The 24,221-nt window shown below is 31.6% G+C and overlaps 1 protein-coding gene across 1 annotated transcript in view; it reads right to left on the bottom strand.

Annotated features, from left to right (window-relative positions):
* LOC145249587 (uncharacterized) overlaps window positions 1-19,824 on the bottom strand; it is a 43,992-nt gene extending 24,168 nt beyond the window's left edge. Inside the window, exon 1 of the mRNA XM_080111285.1 lies at window positions 19,667-19,824. The gene's annotated coding sequence lies outside the window, so the exon portion shown is untranslated. The remainder of the gene's footprint in view (window positions 1-19,666) is intronic.
* Window positions 19,825-24,221: the final 4,397 nt, after the last annotated feature.

Raw genomic sequence — 24,221 nt, 5'->3', positions numbered from 1 at the left:
AAAATTTTCGACCCAAACTGATGAAAAAGCTTGCCCTATCTCTGAATACCCTTTATGTAAAATTTCAAATATTTAGACCAGAAATTGTCTGAGTAATTTGAAAAAGACCGAAAAGGTCAATTTTTTAAAAGACTTTGACCCCTATTATGACCCCTTAAATTTATTGTGTTGGGCTCAACTCAAGTTATTAAGTTAGATCCATGTCCAAACAACCTATATCTAAAATTTCAAGTGCATAGACCCAAAATTGTCGCAGGAGTTTGGTAGAGTTCTCAAAGGTCAAATCGTTGAACTTTGACCCCTTAATCGCCAAATTTCTGGCCAAAAACCGATCACATCGATTTTCCCAAATCTCAGTACCCTGTATATCAAATTTCGAGTCTGTAGACTAGAAATTGACAGAGTTATTGCGTAGGGAAATGTACACAGACACACGCAGATACGTTCACTTTTATATATATATAGATTGGGCCCAATATATAGTAATAGTTTAAAAGGTTTAAACACAAAAATTACTCGTGCGCCACCACTGAGAATCGAAACCAAAACGTTTAGCTTACGATTTACTTTTTATTTGACGTCAACGCCTAGGCTATAAAGAAGTGTTTGCTGCAAAGCTAAACATTAAAACATAAACCAAATAGCTATTACGTTACACATGCATATTTGTAATGCCATGCCCGATCTTCACCCGTCAAATTCAATTTTTTTTATTTTTCACACTTTTGCACCGATTTTCCCCGGTTTAAACCCGTATAGAAAGTTTTGCATGAGTTCGAATATCCTATAAGTTTCATATCTGTAGTCCAAACTGACATTATCCCATAAGAAAACGAAAAAAAAAAAAAAAAAAAAAAAAAGGAATTAATTAAAATGAATGTCTAAAAAGAATATTCAAATTAGCTAGATCTTTTGCAGATGAATGCAATATCACAGCTCATGTATAACCAAGTTGTATTTTTAAATTAATAGAAGAAAAAGATTTTAATATGAATACACATTTATAGGAGTGTGTATATATATATATATATATATATATATATATATATATATATATATATATATATATCTGCGCAGAAAGAGAAAGAGTGGAAACATACCACTCTGAAAGTTGTTTATAATGCAAACTTTGAGATTGTGGAGTGATTCTTGGCCTCGGTAGAGACCATCTTGGATAATGATAGTGTCTTTAGGTATAGACAAGAACCACACCGACATGTAATGTAAATTGAGAGAGTATATATATATATATATATATATATATATATATATATATATATATATATATATATATATATATATATATATAGAGAGAGAGAGAGAGAGAGAATTATTTTGAAAACTACAGAAAGTAAAAAAGAACAACCATAGTCGAAAGCGACCCAAAGGTTGTTTTCATTAGCTACTACAAAGTGTAAGAGTCGGAGCCTTTTCTTTTTACAGAATTTGTTTTCACTTAGTCAAATCAGAATGCCGAGTCTAAGAGGATATCAACTATCATTTTTTAAGTCTTTGATATTACTCCACCGAGGATCGAACCCAAGTCTCCCAGACAAGTAACAAACACTTTTACAGACAAAAATAAGACTTTATTTATTTACTAACAGGACCCGTTTTCCGGCATTGCTCGGTGGAAAGATAACAAGAAGCCAGAACGTATTTCACTGATAGAACCTCACCCCTTACGAAAAGTAATCTGATTTTCTAGCGCATTATCGCAGTTAATAATTGAGGTCGGAAGCATTAAAAAGCAATGTTAAAATGCATACTAATTATCGGCAAATAAATACATTTCCGCCCCTATAATTTTTAAAAGTCTTTGGTATTTCTCCGCAGATGATTGAACTAAAGTCTTCCAAGCTATTAGCAAACATTCTTGCCGGCAAAATGAGCCTTTATTTACTACCAGGCTTCCCGGCGTTTCCCGGTCGTAAATACGTATAAATATTATATTTTAATTCACACAGAAACTGAATCATGTGCATGCGAGTATTATGTTCGTTTTTCTGAACAGTTCACTTTTGTAAGTAAAATAAATAAATAAATAATACTCGCACAGAGATCGAAACCAAAACCTAAAGACAGTGAATCAAGTACGATAACCATTAGGCAAGCTTTACACTAACTTGAAAAACTACTTATTCATAACATAATGAATTTTTCATGTGAACGATTCACGCATGCGCATTTGTTAAATATTTTCAAGCAGGTAAATATCCGATGACCCCTGCGTACCAATGTTTTAATTTTGACCCCGTCGCAGCTCTTTTTTTTTCCGGATGAAAACCGATTAAAAAGTTTTCAACGTGTTTGAATACCATATATATATATATATATATATTAAATTTCAAGCTTGTAGATAAAAAAATTCGTTGAGTATATAGGTCGAGAATTGTCCTCACACACATTTTCACTCTTACAGATATATAGATTTATATAGTATATACCTGATTTTCTTTAACCAAGCCTTGCGAGGTAATTCATAATTGTGTTACTACAATTTAAACAAACAAGATGAGAGAAACCCTCGGTTGGTATATTAGGGTTCAAATAAGATTAAAAAAAAAAAAAAAAGAAAAGTAGAGAAGAAAAATGAAGCAATTTCTGTGTTATTAAACGGTTCAAAACATGTTAGCGAGAGACACCTAATTTAACGCATACAAAGCAATCCCACCGTCCAGTAACCATATGGTGTATCAACTGACAACCTACTTCACCTTTTTTTTTTTTTAATCACGATACTCACATTCATGAGCGGTTTTGTCGGTGAAAAAAAAGAAGAAAAAACACAGGAAATACATTTAGCGAAGCAGATGGTTTCATCAATACAATAGAGGCGCGGCCGAAAAAAAAATGTTTTTCGTTGATTTTATTTATGCCATAATAAAATACTTATATACTCTAGATATTTACCTTATGGACTTTAATTTTAACCTGAAATTATTTTGATTTTAGATTCGTCGATTTAAAGGCTCTAAAATCACTTTCGAGCGATGAAGGATTACCGTGACCGATATTTTTTCTTTTAATTGTAAAGCCTACTTTAGTTTATTTGAAACTTTATTTCACATAAATATATTTACATACGCAATTTCACTGGAATGAAATAGGGAGTAGGAAAAAATGGTTAGTAAGACCTCCACAATTAAAAAAAAAAAAAAAGTAAAAATGATACTACAATTTTATCCCAAAGGATTTTTGGTCTGTTATATTCTGTTGACGGATATTAGAACAACCAACATTCACAAGATAACGACCGACCGGGTCTTCCAGGTTGCATATCTCCTTCGCTTACCGATGACAGATAAGACAAAGTGTAATATCAGAACAGATACTACACGTTGTTTGTAGTCTGTAGGCTATTCTGCAGTCTTCGAGAGCCGAAAGCGGGGTTTGAATCCTTTAAACTGCAAATTCAAAGTAATTTCTGGCGAGAATTAGGGTTTATAGGTTAGAGTGAAGTATTACATTTTGGTTGACATATAAATTGAGGACACAGAATCTTTTGAAGGAGACACCTACTATTGTATAGCAATGAATCGGCGGAGGAGCGTAAGTAATTAGAAAACACACACACACACACACACACACACACACACACACACACACACAACAACAACAACAACAACACATAAACAATTCACGATTGTAGTAAGTAACAAGGAATCCATTGATATTTTAGAAGGAAAAAAATCAACAAAGATTAATCACAGCACGAACCTACTACAGTTGTGTGAGTATGTATATACGAGAGAGAGAGAGAGAGAGAGAGAGAGAGAGAGAGAGAGAGAGAGAGAGAGAGAGAGAGAGAAAGAGACAGAGACAGAGGCAGACAGACATACACACAGACAGACAGAAACATAGAGTGTGTGTGTGTGTGTTTGAGTGAATGTATGTGTGAGAGAGTATGTGTGTGTGTGTGAGAGAGTGTGTGAGTAGAGTGTGTGTGTGTGAAGGAGAGAGAGAATGTGTGTATATGTGAGAGAGAGTGTGTTTGTGTGCGAGGGAGTGTGTGCGAGAGAAAGAGAGTGTGCTTGTGTGTGTGAGAGAGAGAGAGAGTGTGTGTGCGAGGGAGAGAGTGTGTATGTGTGTGCGAAGGAGTGTGTGCGAGAAAGAGAGTGTGAGAGAGAGTGTGTGAAAGAGAAAGATTGTATGTATGTATTAGAAAGTGTGAGATAGTGTGTGTCTGCATATGTGAGAAAGAAAGAGTGTGTGTATATATGAGAAACAGTGTGTGTAAGAGAGAGGGTGTGTGTATGAGTAAGAAAGGTGTATGTGAGAGAGAGAAAGTTTGTGTGTGTGTGTAAGAGAGTGAGAAGGAGAGAAGAGTGTGTGTGTGAGAGAGAGAGAAAGAGTGTGTGTGTATGTGTGAGTGAGAGAGAGTGAGTGAGAGAGAATATTATGTATGAGAGAGAGAGAGAATATTATGTATGAGAGAGAGAGAGAGAGAGCAAGAGAGAGATGGTGTGTGTGAGAGAAAGAGAGAGAGAGTGCGAGAGACAGATATAGAGAAAGCGAGAGACAGTAAAAACAGAGAGATGGAGACAGACAGACAGACAGACAGACAGACACACACACACACACACACACACACACACACACACACACACACACACACACACACACACACACACAAGGAGGTTAAGCATATGGAAACTGTTAACCACCCTGGTACATAATGTCGCACTTGAAAACAGAAAAAAAGGAGGAAAAACTATAAAAAAAGAGAGAAAGGAAAAATAAAGGAACTACTACTACTACTACTACTACTACTACTACTACTATAACAACAACAACAACACAAAAAGAAACAGAAGAAAGAAAAATTGAATAAAAAGCGAAAAGGTAAGAAAATATAAAGAAAAATAAATGACAAAAAACTAATAGAAAAAAAAGAAAAAATGAAATAGAAAAGGAAATAAAAACAAACAAAAAAATGGACACTAATTTGAGTTTTTTGTTTTCTGTTTTTAGGGGCGAGGTTGGGATGAGGGCAAACATAGACAACTCATTCATCATGAAAAGGAAATTCCCCCTTTTTTATTTATCGACTTTCATTAAAAAACAAAAACAAAACAAGCAAAAAAAAAAAAAAAAAAAACGACCCTCAAAAAGAAAACAAATAAAAACTCCAAATGCCCATGTTTTTTTTCTTTCTTTTTTTTTGGGGGGGGGGGGACAAATGTAACTTTTGCAACAATCGCGTTACACAAACATCATAAAACAAACCATAATACTTGACTTTTTTACGTTTTAAACTTTAAATTAAACTTAAGCCCAGAAATTACATTCTAATAATTGTCAGTTTAAAGGTTCCAAAATCACTTACGAATTTCATACATACAAAATAAACAAAAGTCTGCCATACAAAATAAACAAAAGTCTGCCATAGTTTTCTTTTTCAATTTATTAACTCGAAGTTGCCTTTCATAGGACGAGTACAATTAAGTTAGTTTCCACCACTTCTATGTCCCGTTTCAACGATGAAAATCAAGATGTAATGATAAACTAAACCTTTTGGGTCTTTTAGTTGGTGATCAAAATCCATTACATGATTTGGGATTCTAGAAAATATCCAAAATTTAAGGTTTAAACTTGAAGGTGTCTTAAGAAGTTCTTGAAATCGAGGGATTCCTGCTTACTTAAACAACCCCCAACAAACCAGACAAGCAGCAAAATCCCACCTCTACACTGTAGAGATCCCTAGTAAAAATTTCTACTCAAATAGCTTCTTCATCCGAACTCATAGATTTAAAATTCACTCCCAGACTCCTGTTCCCCTGACTCTACTGACAGTCAGAAGTTCAAGTGTAATGTGAACAGACATCTCGCTGCCCAACTCCCTACATAGTATTCCGGAAAATCTGGTCCAAATTGGTAGCCACTTACGACTTCGTAGCGCTGTACCTTGTTTGGGTTAAAAAAACAAAAAAAATAAAAAAACAGTTTAAAAAAAATGTGAGTCCAATGATTCCGGATCAAGTTAATACAAACCTGAAATATTGGAATTACCACCTCCTAAAACCCTTTTAAAATATTGTATAAAATAAATTAAAAAAAAAATAGCAGCAATGTTCCAAAATTCATAATAACCAGTTTATTAATTTAGGAGTGAATCTTATGCATTGAAACACTTACCTAGCTTTATATATAAATAAAAGTATTTGATTATAATGTGTTTCGCGGTGTTACTCTAATGGTCGATGCGAAAAATGTTTTTTGAAAATTAAAAAAAAAACTTGCATTTAGAAAGAGTTGGATTGAATCAAAGTTTAAGAACTAAAGGCCCAGTATTATGGCTCATTTGTGTTTGCTCGTTATGCGAAAGGAAATCGTGGATTATTGACCGTGTCGCCGTTTCGTATAAGAGAACCAAAGCTTCCTTAAACCGTCAAGAAAAGAAGAAACATTAGTTCAAACGAAAAAGAAGAAGAAGAAGAAGAAGAAGAAGAAGAAGAAAGTATATGTTATACACTCCCCCACCCCGACTCCTATTTTGACAAATGACTTCCAGATGGAGGCAAAGTTGCCCACCCACTGTGATCCCAGGAAGATTCAGTTGATCATTTGTATTTATATGTTAAGTGGTTAGTGTTCGTGAGTCTATGCTTTGTTGTTGATTGCAACCGGTAGAATATATATATATATATATATATATATATATATATATATATATATATATATATATATATATATATATATACACGACCACACATATATATTATTGCTAAATTGCATTTAACCTATTTTAGCCTATAAACTTAATAATTCGCTGTACAAAAGTTGTCGATCTTCACTTTGATCCTGCGTTTCAATATATATATCCGTACTGATGAATTAATTTTATTTTAATACAAATTTGTAAACAGAATAGTTGCTTGGAGCTACGTAGATGATTATTTTTAGACCATATATATATATATATATATATATATATATATATATATATATATATATATATATATATATATATGTGTGTGTGTGTGTGTGTGTGTGTGTGTGTGTGTGGTCTAAAAATCATCATATTGATTTTGTTGTTGTTCCTTCTTGTGAAACGGGTTTTTAATTTAATTTTAATTTTAATTTTAAATTATCAATCACATTACTGAATATTAAATTAGCTCTAGGATATTTACCTATCGAGCTTATTATATATCTAAATTACAACGAGCACTTTTTCTTTCCCTGTATTTTAATTAAATTAGTAATTTTACTATTACATTAAAATACACTCTGCTCTTTAGACTATTGTTCTAATCTCCTTTATATATATATATATATATATATATATATATATATATATATATATATATATATATATATATATATGATTTGCATCATTTTCGAATTATGTTCCAAATTTTATCATATTACTTCAAATAAACACTGCCTTGAAACAGTTGTAAAGAAAACCCTTAATTCTTTTGTATGTACTATTTATTTGGACCCCGTTTTTAACATGATTTAAATCGCCAATGCTCATCTGACCCATTGACACAGTTAACACGGAGACACGAACATGACAATTGACAGTTTTACGCACATATGATCACCGAAAACCTGTAACCATGCAAAAACTTTTTTTGCGTGTCTACATTGAAAAAAAAAAAAAAAACAAGAAAAGAAGAAAAAGTGAAACGCAGATCAATTTTATTACTTAACAACAACAGGATCCGCTTGATAAAAATCACAAAACTTGCTTAAGAAACACGTGCCATGGTCAACTTTGGTCGCATATTAGACTTGATTCTTTACGTCAAGCATAGTTTTTTAATGGGTATTAAAAAAAAAAAGAACACAACAATCTTGCAACTCATGTTTCAGAAATTTTTTAGATGAGGATTGATAATTGATAGTATTTGCATTATTCGGACTATTGTTTTATGTTATTCTCAATGTTTCCACACATACAACCCCCAACCTTCTTAAGGCGCGTCTAGTTCGTACTCGGGAATCTTTATGTAGAACCGTACGGAATTTAGAACTAGACTCTTTATTTAATCCAAAAAGATAGATTAATCTCATTCCGTCAGCCATGCTCAGGTAGAAGTCTTAATTATATCCTTAGTATCGCCGGTGCCGATGATTGAACCTTCAACCTCTAGAAGAAAGTCATTTTTGTTTACCTATATTCATTCCAAACAAGGCATATTGCCTCTTAGATGTAAGATTTATAGGAGCATCTTGTGTAGCGAAATGTTTGTTCACATTACATTTAATATTTTGGATGTTAGTAAAGTTGGAAAGACAGCAAGCATTGTAGGAATTGCAAAGGAAAACAGGTTGAGGAAAGAAACTATGGACTGCCACAGTGAAAAGGTGGGATTTTGCTAATTGATCGGATTGGTCGGGTTATTTTTGAAAGATTTTACAACATCGTATCGATTTTGAAAAATATTTAGCCTGAAAAGAGTCTATTTGAAGTCTGCGTTATTATTCAATGTCGAGCGTTATGAACAGATGATTTTTAAAACTCTTGATCACGGTGAGGCAAGTCAGGAAAATAAAACACGAAAAGTAAAAAGAAAGAAAAAAGAGAAAGAAAAGAAAAAAGTAAAAAAAAAAGGAGAATATTGATAAAAAGAATTATGTCGATAAAAGGAAAGAAACTTTTCGTCGCGGTGAAGCAAGTGTATTCTTATTATAGAATAAATCAAAAGGAAAAAGAAAAGGGGGAAAAGGGAAAAGAAAAAGAAAAAACAAAAACAAATAAAGACAAAAAAGAAAAGAAAATAATAAAAAAAGAAAAGAAAAAAAAACAGAAAAAGAAAACAAAAAGAAAAGAAAAACAGGAGAAAATTGAAGAAAAACGAAGAAAAGCGAAGAAAAAGACATGTTCGAATGATTTAGTTTTGAGTCGAGTTCAACATATTTGATCCGAGTTTATTAGCGGACACAAAAAGTCGGATCAACACGAAACGCGATAATAATTGGTGGAATCGGGAGGCAGCAGTCACCAGACGACGAGCATAGCAATAATCAAAGTTGCTCTGATAAACGCGTCAATTCCGATACATACACATTTTCTCTCTCTCTTGTTCTGACCCCCCCCACCCCCACACTTAATGGCTAATACAGGGGAAGTAAAAACTAATAGACGGCGAATTGACAATGTTTAGACAGGGAATGGATGCGAATAGCGAAAAGAAACAAAAGCTTCATACGCGTCAAACAGCTGTAGTTGAAGGCAGAAGGTGAAGATAAAGACGAGGCCGCCGGCGTTAGCATATGTTCATGTGTAGTGTGGGCAACTTTATTCGCGCACGGACTATGTCGCTTACGTTCTTGTTAATGATTATTGATATTCATTAAGGTAAAAACAAGACAAATATACTCAACTTCGAGTCGTATTCCTGTCTATTTGTGTGTTCACAATTAGGTTAATATATGTAAAAGGTACACCGTTTCACAAATAGAGTTTAATACTGAAAATGATTAGTATAACTGCATGATTTCTATATATATACTATTTATTCATAGGGAATCAAAATTCAAGAGTTAATCTCATTTGCATATTACATTAAATAAAACCCATTTAAATAATTATCTCTAAATTTTTCATGGAAATTTGTAATAAGATTGTTTTAAGTATTTTATTTAGAAATATTTAATACACTTGATTTATTTAATCTATTTTTAATTTAATTTACATTTAATGTAATTTATTTTTAATTTTCTGTTTAACCAACATCAGCTGCGTGTAAAAGAATTAACCTATGAGTTAATTTCATTTTAGCTGTACGACTTTATTTCACTCTTTGAATTTCATAGATGAAGATATCTAAGTTTTCTGCTTCCCCAAATCCTAAATATGGCCAATTTTCTGGAAAATGGTAATAACTTTGAAAATTTGGTGAATCTTAAATAGTATATGACTAAACCCTCCTCCAGGGAATGTGTTCTTTTACCTTGCAACGCCAGCTAGTGATATTATATATTAGATGAGCTATACGAATGTTTAATTTTACGCATGCGTAAAAGTAACAGCAGGATTAGTATTTTATCTGACTTACCCTACGAAAGTCAACTGTTTTGTTTTCAATTTTGACCCATTAGCAGCAACTTTTACCGGCTAAAACCCAAATCGAAAGTGTGCTACATGTTCAAATGCATAACATATCAAATTTCAACTCTGTAGGTCAAATATTTAGAGAAAAATTTGGTAGAGACTATTCGAAGACACACCGACAAGGTAATTTATATATAAATATTTTCGTGTGCTGGAACGTTGTCATCTTAAATTCTACGCAATATGCAGAATGTAAAAACTATTCATAAATAGAATTTAAGGTAATAGTGACATGAAACCAATGATCTAATAAGAAACCATAACAGATGAATAAGTAATTAATTAACGCTCGTTTTTTGAAGGCATATGCAAATTAGTAAATCTTCATTTAGTAGCTTGCATATCCATGACAGTTCGGTTTAATAATTTTTAAATAGAAAAAGTAGGCTTCTGTTCAATTTTTTTTTTTTTTTTTTAAAGTAAGACAGCCCAGAAGTGAATGTAGTATTGTGGTGACTGAGTTGATTCTAGTTATTCTGATTCTTAGTAATTCTGAGTTGATTCTAATAGAGTAGGATAGGCAATTTTAAATATTTGTGACCAAGGATTGCAAACAATATCCATTATCCCCATACATTTGATTGGCCTTGTGCCTAATTTAAGGAAACCCCTTGAATGAGCTACAAGCACAAGCCGGACATACAGGAACTGCTACAGATGTATCGTATGGAATCATAAAAACTTAAATTGCATAATTGTAACTTAACCACCTACTGCGACCCACCTCTGGTAAGCGGTTGTTGCGATAACGCAAATTCATCAGCAAAGACTACCAAAATAAGTGGAGGGTACTGAAAATCTGGGGAGATTTGTTGTCACTAGGACTCCGGAGAACACCAAAAGTTGTTCTCTAAGAGAAAAATCTTTGATGATGGCCTGAGTGACTACTCGTAGTGAGTAAATAATACAAATGAAGTTTAAAAGTGTAGACTTGAATAGAGTCTAAATAAACAATAGAAAGAGAAAACAACTTCAAATGAATCTGAAATGAAATTATGATTTGCAATACTCAAATATTGCTGGTATTAAAATTAGCTCAATGATTGAACCTTCAGACCAAGTACTCTCTCTTTCTACTCTCTCTCATATATATATATATATATATATATATATATATATATATATATATATATATATATATATACATACATACATACATATATACACATATATATACACATATACATATATATACATATACACACATATATATACATATATACACATATGTAAACATATATATCTATACATATATACACATATATATACATATATATACATATATACATACATATATATACATATATATACATATATATACATATACATATATATACATATATATACATATACATATATATACATATATATACATATACATATATATACATATATATACATATACATATATATACATATATATACACATATACAAATATATATATATATACATATACATACATACACATATACATAATACACATATACACACACATATATATATAATGCACATACACATATATATATACATATATATACATATATATACATATATATATACATATACACACAAATATATATACATGTGCATATACATATATACAATTACACACAAATATATATACATATACACACACAAGTATGTATATACATATATATGTTTATATATACATATACACACAAATATATATATGTGTATGTGTGTGTGTGTATATATATATACATATATATATATGTATGTATATATATATATACACACACACAGAGTCGGATCATGCCTTTTAGAGGCCTTAAGCACTTAAGACTTTGGTGCCTCGTGTCATTCAAAATACAAACACAATAAACCACAAAAGATATATTATCCATCGAAATGAATAAAAACTAGCAGTCAGAATGAAAACAACTTTTACTTACATTTGAAAGTTTCTCCTGATTGTTTAAAACTTCAAAGGCATTGCCCAAATCCTCTACACTAGTGTTAGATATCCATCGAAATGAAGCAAAATTGACCTGCTCAAATTATTTAAGTAGGCACCAATGAAAATTTTGGCTGTGCGCCCCTTCCTTTGGTGCCCTAAGCGCATGCTTATTTTACCTAATGGCTAATCCAGCCCTATATATATATATATATATATATATATATATATATATATATATATATATATATATATATATATATATATATATATATATATCGAGACAGACTGAAGGATCGGTCGAAAATATTTACTTGTAAAAAACGTTTTTTAATTTTTTTTCATAATATAATTTTGTATTCCTGCACATCACCAATTGAAAACGAATAAAGAAAAGTTATAAGCTTGTATACTTTTCGTATTTATTTTATACATTTCCATTCATATATGGCCCTGTCGGTGGGGCATTAGAACACACCGACTGCCCCCCTGCAGAGGGTAAAAGTCCCTCAATGGGGGTCTTGACTATGACCTTAAACTATATCCAATGGTGAGGCCCCAGCTTGCGGGCTTTCGGGAGTGTGGAGCCACCCTTTAATTACCATTGCTCCCAGGTCCACTCTGACCCGGAGTGGTAGTACCTGTTAGGGTTCCAACTATGGGTTAAATAGAAACAGACTTGAAAACAACAAATATATTCTATCAAAATTTTTTTCTTAAATCTTTGGATTCGGCATTAAATAACCCGAAAAGGGTTGATATGCCGTAAAACAAAAACAACCAACCAACCAACCATTCATATATATATATATATATATATATATATATATATATATATATATATATATATATATATATATATATATATACACTCACACACACACACAAGGTTTATGTTTTCCAATGAAGTTTAACGAGGTTAATACAAGAGTGCTCAATACCGAAGTAGGGCAAGATATACTTTTATTTGTTTTTACATAAGCAATAATATGTCGCCACACATTCATGAGCATGTTTCGGCCTTCTAATCACCAGCAGCTAGAGACCTCTTCTGGCAATACAGATTACAGCTTATACGAAAGCTAAAAAGAGGTCTCTAGTTGCTGGTGACTAGAAGACTGAAACATGCTCATGAATGTGTAGCGACACACTATTTCTTATAAAAAAAACAAATAGAAAATATATAGAGAGAGAGGGGGGAGAGAGAGAGAGAGAGAGAGAGAGAGAGAGGGGGGGTGAGAGTGAAAGAGATTTTTTGATCCGATGAACAAACTTTGTTGCTACCACTGTTAAAGTTTTGGATAATTATTAACTTTTTTTAGTAAAAGTTAATACATTTATTGTATTAATTCATTATCTTAAGACTTTACTTTAATATTTCGCTTGGAAATAATGCCAGAAAACTTATATTTCTCTTGCCAGAAAAATGTAAACACGATTTTTGTTTGTTTTATTTCACACGCTATTTTTTTTTGGAGAAATTAACTTTAAGCTGTAATCCTTCAAACATAATCAAAAAGTAAGCGAAACTTAAAAAAAAAGTATTATTATTAACCGGCGTTCAAAACAATGTCCACCATCCAGTCAGTCATTCATTTTGCACGTACCTATTAAATATAGTCGGAGTAAGATAGAGACGGGAACTAGATAGAGATGATGTAGATGAACACAGATGAGAATCTGACAGATGAATGAATGCATTGTTTTTATTTTACATAATTAACTTTTGTTTAAATAAATTGCTTAAATAAAAAAAAATATTTCTGCTCGGTTCGATTCAACTTAACGTATTCCTTTCGTTATTATGACATACGAATTATGTCGATAAATCCACACTTTTAGCCATCAAAGAATACGTTAAGTAAACGGTCTATTATTTTTTTACGTGACAAACTACATGGAAGTACCCTCTCAATAAATTAGAGAAATAGTTATAAAAATGCTTAAAAATAAAAGCTTAGAAATTAAGCACGATTGTTTACAAAGAATAGCGTTTCATGTTTTAGCAAAAAGTTTTTTTAATCTATCACGCGTTTCTTTGATTTTTTTTTTTTTTTTGGTAAATTTCTTTCCACTCACGTTTAAAATGACGACTTTTAAAGATTTTCAGGTATGCTGAAAACGAATATCACATTCAAATCTGGGACAGACAAGTAGTTTTCTAGATATTAAGACATTTTTTTTCCAAGGTATTACTACATAAATGGCAGTGGCGTTCGCCATTCTTAATATGGGAGGAGGAGGGGGATTCGTAACGCGCATGCCTATTAATACTTTTCAGTTGGGGAAAAACACGGCCCCCGGTAAAAACTTAATGGATTCCATTAGATAATAAGGATCTAAATATTAAGAAAACTACTTGTTTGCGTCAAATTTAAATACGATATTCATTTTCAGCATACCGGAAGTCCTATAAAAAGTCGTCATATTTAAGGTGAGAACTGAGATGGAAAGAAAGTAAAAAAAAAAAAAAAAGAAAGCAATATTGATTTTTTTTTTTCCACAGGAAAGAAAAGCAAAACAAATCTAAATAAATAAATAAATGAGGTGTTCGTTCAACGTTCAGGTTTTACACCAAGAGAAATGTCAACATTGTCATTCCACATGCGTTTCATTCGTCGCAATTTCTTCAGTCTGACAAGTCTGTTTACCAATATAGCACGTTTTTCTTCTCTTTTGTGACGGTTCATAATCATAGAACCTTCCCGAGTGTGCGAGTTCGGAAAGGCATTTTTTTTTTCTGGATGTATTTTTTATTTTTTAGAAATCAACTCTTCCTTATGTGTTCTTTCTATTTAGTTGCCCCCCCCCCACCTACCACACACATATAAGGACAGAGTTAGACACAAGTCTTTTTTTATTTTTTATTTTTTATTTTTTCATTAAAGTACAGAAAATCCATGATCACGAAGCAGAAGGAAACAAATTTTGTTCATGGAAGTTTCGTTTTAAGTAGACAATTATAACTTAATACACAAAGACTGAAAAAAAAGGGCAAAAGAGGTATATACTAATGTTGGGCGGCATATGAGAAATTCAAAAGAATGCATTATATATATATATATATATATATATATATATATATATATATATATATATATATATATATATTTTACTTACTAAAATCTTTAATGTACGAAAATTAAGATATGAATAAATTTCATACACATAAAAAAAATTAATCTTAAAAAAAATTATTAAAAAAAAACCAAAACAATTACGATATTTCTTGTGTTTTTACTACAGAAACCTGTTTTAGCTATTGCTTAAATTTAAAGAGAACACGTTGTGAATTCATTAGCAAGATGCAAGTAAAAAACAAAAACACATGATATGTGTTCCTGTTTGCTTGCATCCCCACAAGGGCAGGTTAATCACAATACACACTCTGTTTTTAATGGGCGGAAAATCCAGCTCCATACTCTGGATTAGAACAAAATAAAAATTGCCTTAGGCTAGAAGGATTTTTCACAGAGGATAGAAAAGATAAAGCGCTGAAAATAGTACACATTGCTTCGAGCTCAAAACAATAACATTTGTTTAAGATTTATGCAACTGTATATTATTTTACAGCAATAGAATTATATATATATATATATATATATATATATATATATATATATATATATATAGTCATCCACATACAGTACTGTTTCGCTGTATCACAACTCATCAGTGCGGCTAGACAGGCGACTACCCCAAGTCAGAATCGAAACCCGACCGCCCGTTAGACAGTCAAGTCAACCATTATGCTAATCGGCGGCTGCTGTGCGAGTAGTGCTTTAACGATGTTTTGACATCGTCCGAAATACCTAAGCTCGATTTGTTTACACAAAGAGCATCGCTTAATACGCTAATGTGAGTATACACTCGTCAAAAATGACAAAAAAGTCTCATTATAGAACTTTTTGTACTCGTGATGACGGTTTATATATATATATATATATATATATATATATATATATATATATATATATATATATTAGTGTTGGGACGATTATCGGAATCGAGAATCGGTAAAATCGGAAATTTGCGGGTATCGGAATCGAGAAAAGTTGTGCCAAGAACAATTCGTTCAATTATCTTTTTTTTATAATTAGATTTTATTCTAAACAAAATCTCCCACTGCTGATAGAAATAATAAAATAATAAATATTTATTGATTTTAAAAATCACCCGCAAAACTAAAATTTATAGACCACTCTCTCATGAGTGTGTTTTTATGCGTGAGAAAAACATGCACACTTAAGATGAGTTTTTACGGTAATCTGGTGAAAATATCCATTTTATAGTAAAATATTTAAAGATTTATAAAGAATCGGACTCGGTAATTGTACCGGAATCGGGGAAAATATTGGAATCGTCCCATCACTATATATATATATATATATATATATATATATATATATATATATCACTGATGAGTTGTGATACAACAAAACAGTACTGTATGTGGATGACTATATATATATATATATATATATATCATTGGTTTTTATCGGTTCTGGCATATGGAAGCTTTGTGAAAATTCATGTTTCTTTAGAAGCACGATTGAACAGCAATACTTCGCGTTTTTCTTTGCAGAAATTGAACGCACGCCAGGCATTTCGTTCAAATATTCAGAATCACTTTCGAATTTTAAAAGGGTCCCGAATAGTATCAGCATAGCCCTTGAGCCCCTGGAGGGACATAGGCCATCTACAACTTTGTAGATGCTTTCGTAGCAAGGTGTTTTTTTTTTACAGGGTGAGGGTGCTGGCCCCACGCCCAACCTTCCCAGAAAGTACACACAGGGCCTAGCCTTCCCAAATGGTCACCCATCTGGTACTGGCCAGGCCCAACGTTGCTTAACTTCGGTGATATGGCGGGAACCGGTGTGTCAACGTGACTGTGGCGTACCTTCCCGAATAGTATACTCGAATATAAATGATATTTAGAAAAAAGGTTGCCTTTTTTTCTTACTTGGCCTTCGGGCGAAAATCAAACAGTGACAAGGATGACCATAGACCCCCCCCCCTCAATTTTTGAGTGGACTTGTACCTAATTTTTTGTTCATCACTGTTTTGTTGCCAACTTTTCAGAGTAATTAAAAAATATATAACTCAAAGTGTAGTATCTGTTCTGGTGCTGCAGTTCAGTTTTTTGGTCTCGGTTAATGAAGGAGAAATGCTTCATGACTGATACATTTTTTATTTTTGTTACTAACCAGAGTGCCCCTTTTTGGGGAGCTGTTTTCCCTCCACATTTAAAACCGACCTTGCGTTTAACTCTGCCTTCGTGGGGAGGCAAGTAAACAAACAAACAAACAAAAAAAATATATATATATAAATGATATTTAAAAATAGAACAAAATGACTGTCATATGTTTTATTTCGCGACCCTTTCGAAAATTGAAGGTAATTCCGAAGACTTTAAAATGACAAATCGAAGGTTACGTACAATGAATGAATCAACGAAACCAATTGGAGGTTGTTGCTCATGCATTCTCCCAATTTTGGTAAAATTTCACGGTACATTTTTACTTGCTTTACACCTTAACATTTTCTTTTAAAATGACGACTTTCATAGATTTTCAGGTATGCTGAAAACGAATATCGCATTCAAAATTTCCGCAAATAAGTAGTTTTCAGGATATTAAACAATGTAATTCCGTATATTAAAAACGGTGGCCATTGTTGTACGTTAAACGCGATATTCGTTTTCAACATACCCGAAAACCCATAAAAGTCGTCATTTTAAATGAACATGTTAAGGTGGATACCAAATTAAAACTGAACAATTTCACAAACATAGTTGGTGTCTAAATTTTCACAAAAGATTACCCCTCCCTTTTTTACCCCCCCTTTTGCATAGCACTGAAATGAACTAAATATAACCGATAACAGAGCTGTGTTCTATAATTCGTAATGATCGGCTAAGTAGTTTAGGGGTGAATCCTACACATACAAATATATGAACACATTCACACGCACGAGTTTATTTTCACACAAAACCGCAAGCACATGCAATCAACCAGCAGGCATACTTCGTCCAAAAAACAAAAAAAAAAAAACAACAACAAAAACAAACAAAAAAACAAAACAAAAAACAAACAACAACAACAACAACAACAAAAAAAAACGTTAACGAATTGTCATAACTACACGCACAGAAAACACAAAGCCAAGCCATAAGGAAAAGAACACCGATTGCGCTTTGGCGAGCACATGACAATTAACAGGACGTTTCCTTTTATTTATTTATTTTTAAACCTATGTGTACACTTCTCTATTCTCTTGGAAAACGATAAACAAGATACTTTTTCTGAATCAGTCATGATAATATCAATTATAACATCAGTTAAACACACACACACACACACACACACACACACACACACACACACACACACACACACACACACACACACACACACACACACACACACACACACACACAACAAAGAGCTTGAACACTACAAAATCTATGGAATTAGAACAGACTGTAAACATTTAGCGACATATGCCACATAATTTCATGGGTAACAAAAACAATAGTATTGGTTCTATTCAATTAATTTTATTATTTTTAGATTCACTTATTAAACTAAATTGCATATGCAATTAAAATTATGGCGCATATATATATATATATATATATATATATATATATATATATATATATATATATATATATATATATATATATATATATATATATATAAAGTTAAATATGTTTATGTTTATGTACTTGTACGTGCAGAATTCTCTCCTAAATTAGTAAACCGATCTTTTTGAATTTCGGATACACCCGCTAAGCGTAAGGATGCAAAATGTGAGCTATATTTAGTTAAATTAAATATTTTACAAACGTGGTAAAAGGGAGAACTTCGTGAAAATTCGGATACCTCCGATGTTTTTTGAAATTATAACATGCTACATGTTAATATAGAATGAATACAAATTCCCCGATTCATTTGGATTATTTTGAAGGTTGTTTTTAAAGGAAATAATATGAACACAAATCCTCGATTTGGAAAAATTCAAATACATCAGATTTGTATTAAACTTATTGAACATAAATTAAGCAAGATTCTCTGAATTACAATTTCTTTTTAAGACCCCCCTAGGCTTTAAATTTCTTAAGAATCAAAATCCTATAATATTTTTTAAAACAAGATTAGAATAAGGATTCTAAGTATAAGGTTTAGTATTATGAAACCATAATTTTTATTTTCGTATGTAAGGGCGGAGAAAAGTGGTGCAAAACTAGTCTGTTGGGGAATTCATTTTACTCGATTTTGTACGGGTATTCTTCCTATCTATCTATCTATCTATCTATCTATATATATATATATATATATATATATATATATATATATATATATATATATAGTATTACTATTATTATTATAACTATTTTTATTGTATTTGAATGCATCCCTATATATATATATATATATATATATATATATATATATATATATATATATATATATATATATATATATATATCGTGTGAGCTGTATCTCCGTTTATCCACCATCTGGTTTCAATATTGTATCGGAACATTTCCGCCATCTGGAACTGTTCGAAATTGTAAACAGTCTGGTTACTTCAGTTTGATAAACGAATTCGCACAAGCATACAAATACATTTATAAATATACAGAAATATAACAAGAGTAAATAAAAATTCTTACTTGTATATGTTAATAATCTCGTGATCGGTGGGATTATGTCTCTCTCTCTCTCTTTTTTTTTTGCAAAGACTTTTTTTTATATAAATTTTTATACAGTGTGCAACTAGCAGCTATTCGAGAGTATACGCGTTTCTTCTCAGCCACTGTCTACTTTATATACCAGCAGTGGACGCATCACGCAGCCCTTCCTCACCAGCGGAGGGGTGGAGGGAGTGGAAGAGAAAATAGTTCGATAACTTAAAACGAACTTACGCAAACAGTTTATTAATACTTAATGATTTAACATACGGAAATTTTAAAGTAATGATCACTAATCAGAATATTTACATTTTTGTGTCGATTGAAAAGATTTTTTAATACCAATTTAAGGTTTACTTTCAATGAAATATTTGTCGCTGACTACGCGGAATGAGCAAGCAAACAGGGCCAGGAAGCTGCACTTGGCCAATCAGAAAGCTCAATGATGAGGGTCGAGTGACGTCATTGTAATCAACGCTTTCGTGCTATAGCAGATTCGCCTTTTTCCTTTTTTCTTTTATTAGTATTACTATTATTATTAATATTAGTTGGTTGTGGCGGGGGGGGGGGGGGGGTGGACAGAAACACGTGTTATGCATTTATGTCCGTGAGACCGTCTCAAATTCAAGGCAAAACATGTGTTCAGCTTTTATTTGTGCTTCTTACAGCACATATGTGTATCTTGTATCTATATAATAACTCTTTAGATCGTAAGTTAAGTGAGTATTAGTGGGAGAAAACCGGCGTCTGTCTTCACTTAAACGTTTTTTTTTCCTTTAATTTATTAAAGGGTAAAAAAAAAAAAAAAAAATGTGCTTGGAGTTGTAACTTAAGCTAAAAAACTAACTTGCGTACGCACCGATAGCAGTGTCAGAAATTTCGTGAAAATAGTGAATAATTCCACCCCATCTTTCCAAGCTTATAACTCCTCGAAAAATGTAATTCAAGCCCTAATTTTTTTTTTCAATTAAAGGAGTAAGGACCAAGGTTTTATTTAAAAAAAAAAACAAAACAAAACAATGTGTTTTTTTTTTTTAAAAAAGGTTTTAAACTTCGGACTTTACAGGTAAATTTCTAAAAAACTGATTTTTTTTTTGTTTTAAATTTGAATATATTATTTATTGACCTTTTCTCTTCAATTTGTGATATATAAACCTATTAAACATAAATTAATTATTTACTTTTTAATAGACATTTCAAAATGAGAGGCGTAAATTATTCGACCCCCTATCTTTCTAAGCTTATAACTCCTCGAAAAATGTAATTCAAGCCCTAATTTTTTTTTCAATTAAAGGAGCAAGGACCAAGGTTTCATTAAAAAAAAAAAAAAAGACAAAAAGAAAAAATGTGTTCTTATAAAATAAGGTTTTAAACTTCGGACTTTACAGGTAAATTTCTAAAAAACTGATTTTTTTTTTTGTTTTAAATTTGAATATATTATTTATTGACCTTTTCTCTTCAATTTGTGATATATAAACCTATTAAACATAAATTAATTATTTACTTTTTAATAGACATTTCAAAATGGGGGGGGGGACGTGAAAATGGGGGGGCGTGAAAATGGGGGGCGTGAATTAAAAAAAAACGTTTGTCTAAAATATTATATTCGGTTTATTGGAAAGAACATAAAATTTCACATTGACCCTGAAAATATCGTAAAAATAGAATCAATAGAAAAATTTTGATAGATTTTTAAAATTGAAAAATATTGAGTTTAAAAATTGAAAAATATTGAGTTCGGAAAATTCATTACTGTTTTAAAAAAAAATAAAAATATTTTTATTACTTTTAAAACAACTGTAATAGTTTATTTTGGAAGTATAATCCATAAAGAAAATAAATAACCCACTTTTAACAGAGAAATTACGAGATTTTTATATTGTATTCGCAGTTTCGTGTTAGGGGTGTCAAAAATTCCTACAAAAATTCTGATACTGCTAACGCACCGATAAGAGTCAGAGACGCACGAGCACACACGCACATATGCACACACGCACACACGCACATATGCCGGACTTTGAATTAATCGGAAGTAAACATTCGAAACCGAAGATGTACTCATACATAAATATAAACGCACCTTTGGTTTGGTGTATTTACTTCCGATGTGCCCTGTAAGTGTACATTAATTTTTATTGAGCTTAATCATGGCAATTTCGAAAAAAAAAAACAAAAAAAAAAACAAAAACATTATCAACATATGCATTAAAAGTATATATGTCTTTATAATCATACGTATGGATATCCACACACACACACACACACACACACACACACACACACACACACACACACACACACACACACACACACACATGTACACGCATACAGATGTAATATATAAAAAATATACATATATCTGCAATATATATATATATATATATATATATATATATATATATATCATACACACACATACCTACATATATATATATATATTATATTATAAACCTATGCAATATATATATATACATATATATATATATACGTATATATACGTATATATTTATTATACACGTATATTACACACACACACACACACGCACGCACGCACACACACACGCTCACCTATATATATATATATATATGCATACATATGTAATATATCAAAAATATATCCACAATATATATAATAGTTATACATATATATATATATATATATATATATATATATATATATATATATATATATTATACACCTATAATATATATATATCATACACCTATATATATATATATATATATAATATAATGTATATATGCATACATATGTAATATATATACATATATAATACATATACCTATAGATTGTATAATGCATATGCATATGCAATATATATATATACAGTGATGATCATATTTATTGGCACGGTAAAATAAAAGTTAAATTTTGTCTAATAAATTCTAAAAAAGGGATTAAATTAAAGAAAATAACAAAGTATATTATGTATTTTTAACTGGCCTTTCCGATGCAGCAATCGGATTTTAGAAAAAATAAATAACAAAGGAACAACAAACATAATTGCAAAAAACCCTTGTTCAAAATTATTGGCACGATTTATTTAATAATCAATTGTATAGCTTTTGGCCTTGATTACCTTCCTCAGTCGCTTTTCATAGTTTACAACCAAGTTGTTGCACTCTTCAGTAGTAATTTTAGCCCACTCTTCCTGACAATAATCCTCCAATTGAATAAGATTCTTAGGCTTCCTTTGCATTACCCTCAATTTTAATGTTCTCCATAAATTTTCAATTGGATTAAGGTCTGGGCTTTGTGATGGCCACTCCAAAACATTAATATGATTGTCCTCAAGCCATTTCTTAGTCAGTTTAGCCGAATGCTTTGGGTCATTATCTTGCATGAACCACCAACGACGACCAAGTGAGAGCTCTTTAGCAGAGTCTTTCAGGTTTTCATCCAATATTTTAACATAATCTTCCTTTTTTATGCTACCTGTGACCTTAACAAGTCGCCCTGGTCCAGAGGCAGCAAAGGATCCCCAAAACATCAAACTGCCTCCACCGTGCTTCACTGTGGTTATGGTGTTCTTAGGCAGGAAAGCTTCGCCAGATTTTCTGTAAATATAAGACACTTTATTATGACCAAATAACTATTTTCGTTTCGTCAGTCCATAGAACACGTTTCAAGAATGCAACATCTTTATCAATATGACGTTTTGCAAAGGCTAGCCTTGCTTTCAGGTGCATAGGCTTCAATAAGGGAGTCTTTCTCGGACGACATGCTTTTAAACCAGCTCTCTTCAAAACTCTACCAACTGTATGTCGAGATACATTCACTCCAGAGGTGCTCTGTTCATCAACAATCTCCCCAACAGAGATCCTTGGGTTTTGTTTTACTTGTCGAACAATTTTCCGTTCATCTCTTGGGGAAAGAATCCTTTTTCTCCCTCTACCCTCTAAACTCATAACGTGGCCTTGCGATTTGAACTTGTTTATTATGGCTCTAACAGTGGATTTGGGAAGGTTTAGCTTCTTTGAAATCTTATCATAGCCCTCCCCATTGGTATGGCATGCTACAACAAGCTTCCCGACGTCTTCGCTGTGTTCCTTAGTTTTAACCATGGCGATTGAAAATTATAATTTAGTCACTTATAATAGTTTAAATAAATCGCTATCTAAAAATTATCTGAAAAAAATTATTCACTGAATTAGCGTTAAACAAGCATAATATGGCTATAAAAAAGTTCAGAAAGCACGTAAACCGGAAATTGATTGATATTATACTGATACTAAAAGAAAAACAAAGCCGTGCCAATAATTTTGAACAAGGGTTTTTTGCAATTATGTTTGTTGTTCCTTTGTTATTTATTTTTTCTAAAATCCGATTGCTGCATCGGAAAGGCGAGTTAAAAATACATAATATACTTTGTTATTTTCTTTAATTTAATCCCTTTTTTAGAATTTATTAGACAAAATTTAACTTTTATTTTACCGTGCCAATAAATATGATCATCACTGTATATATATATATATATATATATATATATATATATATATATATATATATATATATATA

This window comes from Euprymna scolopes, chromosome 28 (genome assembly GCF_053919585.1).
Source record: "Euprymna scolopes isolate OS-2025 chromosome 28, ASM5391958v1, whole genome shotgun sequence".
NCBI lineage: Eukaryota > Metazoa > Mollusca > Cephalopoda > Sepiida > Sepiolidae > Euprymna > Euprymna scolopes.
The sequence above is the reverse complement of the archived record's forward strand: the minus strand, read 5'-3'. Positions and strand labels throughout refer to the sequence as shown.